Source organism: Prunus persica, chromosome G6 (assembly GCF_000346465.2).
Source record: "Prunus persica cultivar Lovell chromosome G6, Prunus_persica_NCBIv2, whole genome shotgun sequence".
NCBI lineage: Eukaryota > Viridiplantae > Streptophyta > Magnoliopsida > Rosales > Rosaceae > Prunus > Prunus persica.
Window position 1 is genome coordinate 13,509,054 of NC_034014.1, and position 6,232 is coordinate 13,515,285.

The following is a 6,232-nucleotide window of genomic DNA, read 5'->3' on the forward strand; positions in this document are numbered from 1 at the left end:
CTATCTTTTAACCTTCCAGAAGTAATGACATGTTATGGGCGCATTATGCTGTCATATAACGAGTAATTTTAGGTTTTAATCATAAAAGAACTCACTTTTTCTTAGAAATTATAAAAATAAATAAGGGTAATTTTATCCATTTTGGTTTTTTAAAAAAAATTTCTCTTCTTTGGTCTTTTCCAAAGTCTCCCTACTATTGTAAATCGTGTAGCATATGGCATGAAAAAAAATATTTACTAGTATAAATCGTTATATTTTTCCCTTCAATCAAAATTTTATCACACAATTTCATCATAAAATAATAAAAAAATTATCACAAAATAAAGAGCGATAAGTTTTATAAATGCGGTACCTATGTGTTGTTTGGGCCTGTTTTGTAATCCCAACTGCCCACTTCAAAAAGTAAAGTTCTTAGGCCTTGAAAGCGTGAAATGCCAAGGATAAAAAAGACAATACGGAAGTGTGTTATGTGACTTGGTGAGGGTAGTGTGTTACTCTCCTTAGAGCAAGTCCAACGGCAGAGCCCAGCCCGAGGCTAGGGGAAAAAAAAAAATTTGGCCTTCCACCGCGCAGCCCAGGCCCGGGGGAGGTGTGGGACCCACCAACTCGGGCCAGCCCGAAGGCGAGACGAGCCCGAGCTCCAGCCCGCGGTCGCTGACGTCAGCCCTCGCGTCACGCTGACGTCAGCGCGACGCCAGCTCCAACGGGAATAAGCCACGTGTCGCCTCCCCAGCCTTCCGGTCAGCATCTTTTTAACCATCCGACGGCTGAGGCTTTTCTGGGCAATAAAAATATGAAAAAAAATCGTAAATTTTTTTAAAAAACTCTAAAAAATTCTGATATTTTTTTTTTTCTATAAATACCTATCAATACCCTTTACTTTCAACACCAATCCTCATACATTTTCTTCTACTTCTACCATTATTCACTCTTTATACTCAACATTTTCCTCTTTTTCATCTAGTATTTTGATTTCATATTTTTATGGCTTCTTCTATCGAAACCGGAGGGGCTTGGAGCACCATGGAAGATGTTTCCTTGTGTGAGACTTGGCTCTAAATTTGTCATTGTCCCGTGTCCGGCAATGAGATGAAATTTTTTCATATGTGGAAAAAAATTCATGCCGAATTTTGTGAAAAAATTCCGGGGTCTACTCGTACGGAGATGGCATTATCCAGTAGGTGGAAAATCCTGAATAAAGAGTTGGAAAAATGGAGAGCTGCCCTAGCAAAAGCGATGGACAACTATAGAAGCGGGGAAAATCGTACTAACGAGGTAAGTATTTTATAATTTTTGTTTTATTAAGTTTAATCTCCTAATATATATATTTTGTTAATATTGCTTGCATTTTCAATATTTTGTTAATATTTCTTGCATTATCAATATTTTGTTAATATTTCTTGCAATTTAAATATTTTGTTCATATTTCTTGCTATTTCAATATTTTGTTAATATTTCTTGCATTTTCAATATGTTGTTAATATTTCTTGCATTTCCACTTGTTTCTTAATTTTCTTGCATTTCTAATTTATTTGTAAGGTTAATTGCATTTTCATTATTATTTTTTTTGTTACTTGCATATCCAATATATTTTAAATATTTATTGCATTTTCATTTTTTTGTTAAATAGATTATACAAGCACAAATGTGGTTCGGTGCAACCGGGGGTGGCAAAAAAAGTTTCAACCATCATGAATGTTGGGAGGTGGTCAAATATTGCAAACGCTTCATAATTATTCCAACGGGTCCCGACGTTGTATTAAACGAGACGCCGCTCCGTGATTCAATGGCACCGGATTCACCTCTTGATTCTCCTATGAGTCAAGACTCACCCATGGAAAAGGAGCCGAGACCCATTGGCCGAAAGGCCGCGAAGGCAAAGAAAGTGGGTAATTCTTCCAATAATAATTCAAAGTTTTTGGAGGAAATTGCAAGGCAAAATGACCTAAGAATTGAAATGGAGCAAAAACGCCAAGATAACGAGTTGACCCTTCAAGCTGAGTATGCACGAGAAAGGGAGTATTTGCGCAAAAAAGATATAGACAAGACGGATCGGGAAACCATGGCCATGGATACAAGTCATATGTCCCCTGAAACAAAACAATTTTGGAAGTTAGAACGAAGGGATATTATGAGAAGAAGACTTTTCCGGGATGATGGGCCTAGCAACACGGATTGGTTAAATGATGGAAACCATTAAATTTGTTAGCCTACCTTTTATGTATTTGTATTTTTCATGTTTTCTTTTAAAGTTGTTGTAATTCATGTATTTTATTTTAGTAGTAGTAATTCGTAATGACTTGTATTAGATTTCGTTATTTAATAAACAAAGTATTCAATAAATTACCTTTTTATTCAACATATTCTATACTTCAAACAAAACAAAATAAAAATAAAAAAAAACTACAAACAAGGCACAATAATAACAACAAACCACAACCAAAGCATAATAAATAAAAATACAACACAACCAAACCATAAACCAAAGCATAATAAATAAAAATACAACACAACCAAACCATAACTAAATAAAACATAACCAAAGCATCTATGCTCCATCATTCTTCTTCATTGCCTTTCACCGCCCATAGATGCTTCATCAAGTGAACTTGACGCATTTCATGAATATACAAAGATTGCATCTCTGTATATCGATCTATCATTCGGGTCATCAAATGACCATCCCTCACCAACGGTTCCGGCTCAAATGGTTCTCCACTTGGCCCCATGGGCCTTTCCTAAATCCGTGTCAAGGCCGTGTTCATTGGATCCGGTTTGTACACCTCTAAAGCATCATAATCATACTCATCCTCCACAATCATATTATGGAGGATGATGCAAGTCATCATAATGCGTCTGAGGATCTCCTCATCAAACATACGGGCCGCACCTCGAATAATCAACCATCGAGCTTGAAGGATACCAAAACACCTTTCGACATCTTTCCTGTATACCTCTTGATAGGTAGCAAATAATTTTTGCTTCTGGGATCAGGGATTCGAAATAGATTTGATAAAAGTGGTCCACCTCGGGTAGATGCCGTCAGCTAGATAATACCCCGTCTGGTACACTGTATTATTGACTTGATAGGTGATATTGGGGCCCTGGCCTCTCAATACATCGTTGAAGACCGGGGATTGACCCAGCACGTTGAGATCATTTTGGGATCCTGCAACTCCAAAGAAGGCATGCCAAACCCATGTGTCGAAGCCAGCAACGGCTTCAAGGATGATACTTGTTTGGCCTTTTCTATTTCCGTAATCACCTTGCCAGGCAGTTGGGCAATTCTTCCATTGTCAGTGCATGCAGTCGATGCTACCAATCATTTCTGGAAATCCTCGAGCTTCGGCTTTTTGTAGAAGCCGTTGGAGGTCCCTGGGAGTAGGTCTACGCAGGTAGTCCCTAGTATACAGAGTTTCAACTGCTTGACGAAATCTTACCAAAGCCTCCAACGTAGTGGACTTCCCCATCCGGGCAATCTCATCCACCTGATCAGCAGATGTTCTATACGCCAACATTCGTATAACAGCTGTAAGCTTTTGCTCCGGAAGAAGCCCCAAAACCCCAGTAGCATCACACTTTTGAACAAAGTATGCATCATAATTGCAAATATCATGCATGACTTTATTGAACAAATGAGGTTGCATTCTAAATCGCCTTCGAAAATCAACATCAGAGTACAAAGAAGTTGGGATAAAATAATCTTCCAAAAGATTTTTACCCTGAGAATGCCTATGTCTTTCCACATTCCGGCGGCGGCCGACTTGTGAACCATGGCGGCGACCTTGGTTCTCTTCATCTTGCAAAGCCACTGCTATGAGAACTTGCTCATCGACTTGTCTCTGCACCTCATTGATTTCATCTGCTCTATGGTTTCTCTCATTTATTTCTCGCTCTTGCCTCTTCAAGCATCTCCTAAATTCTTCCATTGAGAATGAATGAAGTATGAAATCTAAACTCTGAGAAATGAAAATATAGAAAGATGTGGTGTGAGAGGTATGAGCTGAGCCTCTGGTTTTATAGAAAAATTTGGCAAGATAGACATGCCACGTGGCTTAATTTTATTGGATGAAAATCTTATCTGAAATTTGAAATTCATCCGAAATTTGAACCCAAATTTATTTGAAATTTGAATTTTGAATTTTGAAATTCATTCGAAATTTGAACCCAAAAATTTATCTAAAATTTGAATTTTGAAATTCATCCGAAATTTGAATCCAAAAATCTTATCCGAAAATTTTATCTGATATGAATAGTCTTGACACGTAGGAATCCGGAAATCTTATCTGAAAATATTATCCAAATTAATTATTTTCATTAAAAAATAGGGGGAAAAAACAAAAAAATGAATAGTAATTGCCCTTTGCCATGGCAATGGGTGGAAACACAAAATACTATTTGCAAGGGCAACCACTATTCACGTGAATAGTGGCTGCCCTAGCTCCACCCTTGCCATGGCTAAGGGCAAATGGGTGGAGTTGCTCTTACACCTAAGTTCGAATTTCTCTTTTTATAAATTAAATTAATTTAGATTTGTTTAGACTATCATTTGTATTTTTTTTTGTTTCTTTAAAGCTCTCATGGCATCATACAAATTTACTCTTCATTATAGTTAATTTTTTTATATTCCTTATGAGTAATTTTAGACGAGATTTACTTCCCAACACTTTTTTTTTTCCCATTGATTTACTTTTCAATACTTCAAAGTAGAGATGTCAAACGGGTCATGCTGTGTTGGCCCAGTCCATTTAAATTCCAGCCACTAAGTTATTCGGGCGCTTGGCCTGACCCAATTAATTAATCGGGTCGTGTCGTGCTAGCGCATTTATCAAAATCATTCTTGACCCGGTCTAAAGCCCAAGTCAACATTGAATTCGAGTTGTGCTTGGTCCATTTAAATTGAATTTTCTTACCCTTTAATTATTATTATTTTTATTAAAAAAATAATAACTCATGTAATATTATATTTAGGAAGCTGATTTTTCCACTCTCCTTTTCTTCACTTACACTCCCTTTTACTTTTTAATATTTTTTAATCAATCTTTTTCTTTTTTGTTCTTTCTCTTTCCTATACTACCCTTGCCATACATTAAGTTCTTTTTACTTCACTTTTATATTATTTCTTTGACTTTAATATCAAAATTGTCCCTGTGTGTTATCACGTTGGTCAATTTAGTCCATATGTTTTCAATTTGGCCAATTTGATCCCTATGTTTAATACCATTTATCAATTTGGTCTGTTCCGTTAAAATTGCTGCTAAATGAACATGATAATATTTTTTCATTTTATTTTGAAAACCTATAAAGCTTTTTGAAGTTAATAAAAAATTGAATTAATTTTAAAATACATTAAAAGTTCAATTAAACTAAAATATATCATTAGAATTTTTTTTAAAAAAAATGAAAAGAAGGCAGTAGTCTAGTAGGTGAGGAGTTACTCAACAGGTGGAGAAGTGGGAAGGACCATTGCGGAGTGGTGAGGCTGCATGGGCTTTTATTATATATATTAGACGTGGGTGGATTGGAGTTGGGGAGGTAAGTGTGGCTTGGAGAGTTGGGACTTTTGGGTGTCGGTAGGGAAAATGGATGGGGATAGAGATTGACAGCAGTACTGGGTTGTTCCCACTTCTACAATCACTATGCAGCTCGTCCCCTCCTTGACTACGCCCTTCTTTTCTTTTTTTAAAATGTTTAATTAAGCTTTTTATTAACTTCATTAAGCATTATAGGTTTTCTAAATAAATAAATAAAATATTATCATGTTCATTTAACGACATAAAAAAAAAATAATATAAAAGTATAAAGAAAAAGAAAATGGAATGGAAATTGGAACATTAAATATAAAGAAAAAATAAATAATATAAAAGTGAAGTAAAAAAGAAACTAATGTAGGATAAGGGTAGAATAGGAAAGAGAAAGAAAAAAAAAGAACAAAAATAATTTAAAAGTATTAAAAACCAAAGAGAATGGGAAAATCAGCTCCTTAAATTTATACAATAACAAATTTATAATATGTTCATACCTTTCTTATATGTAATATGGGACTAAAAATTGAGGATTTATTGTAGTATTTATTTAGTTCACTTTTCCCACTCTCCTTTTATCCACTTACACTACCTTTTGTTTTTTTTAAAAGTTTTTACTATAACAAAAAAGGGAGTGTAAGTGGACAAAAGATGAATAGGAAGAAGAAGTCACCAAATGAAATTTCATATATCTAGATATTGAGAGG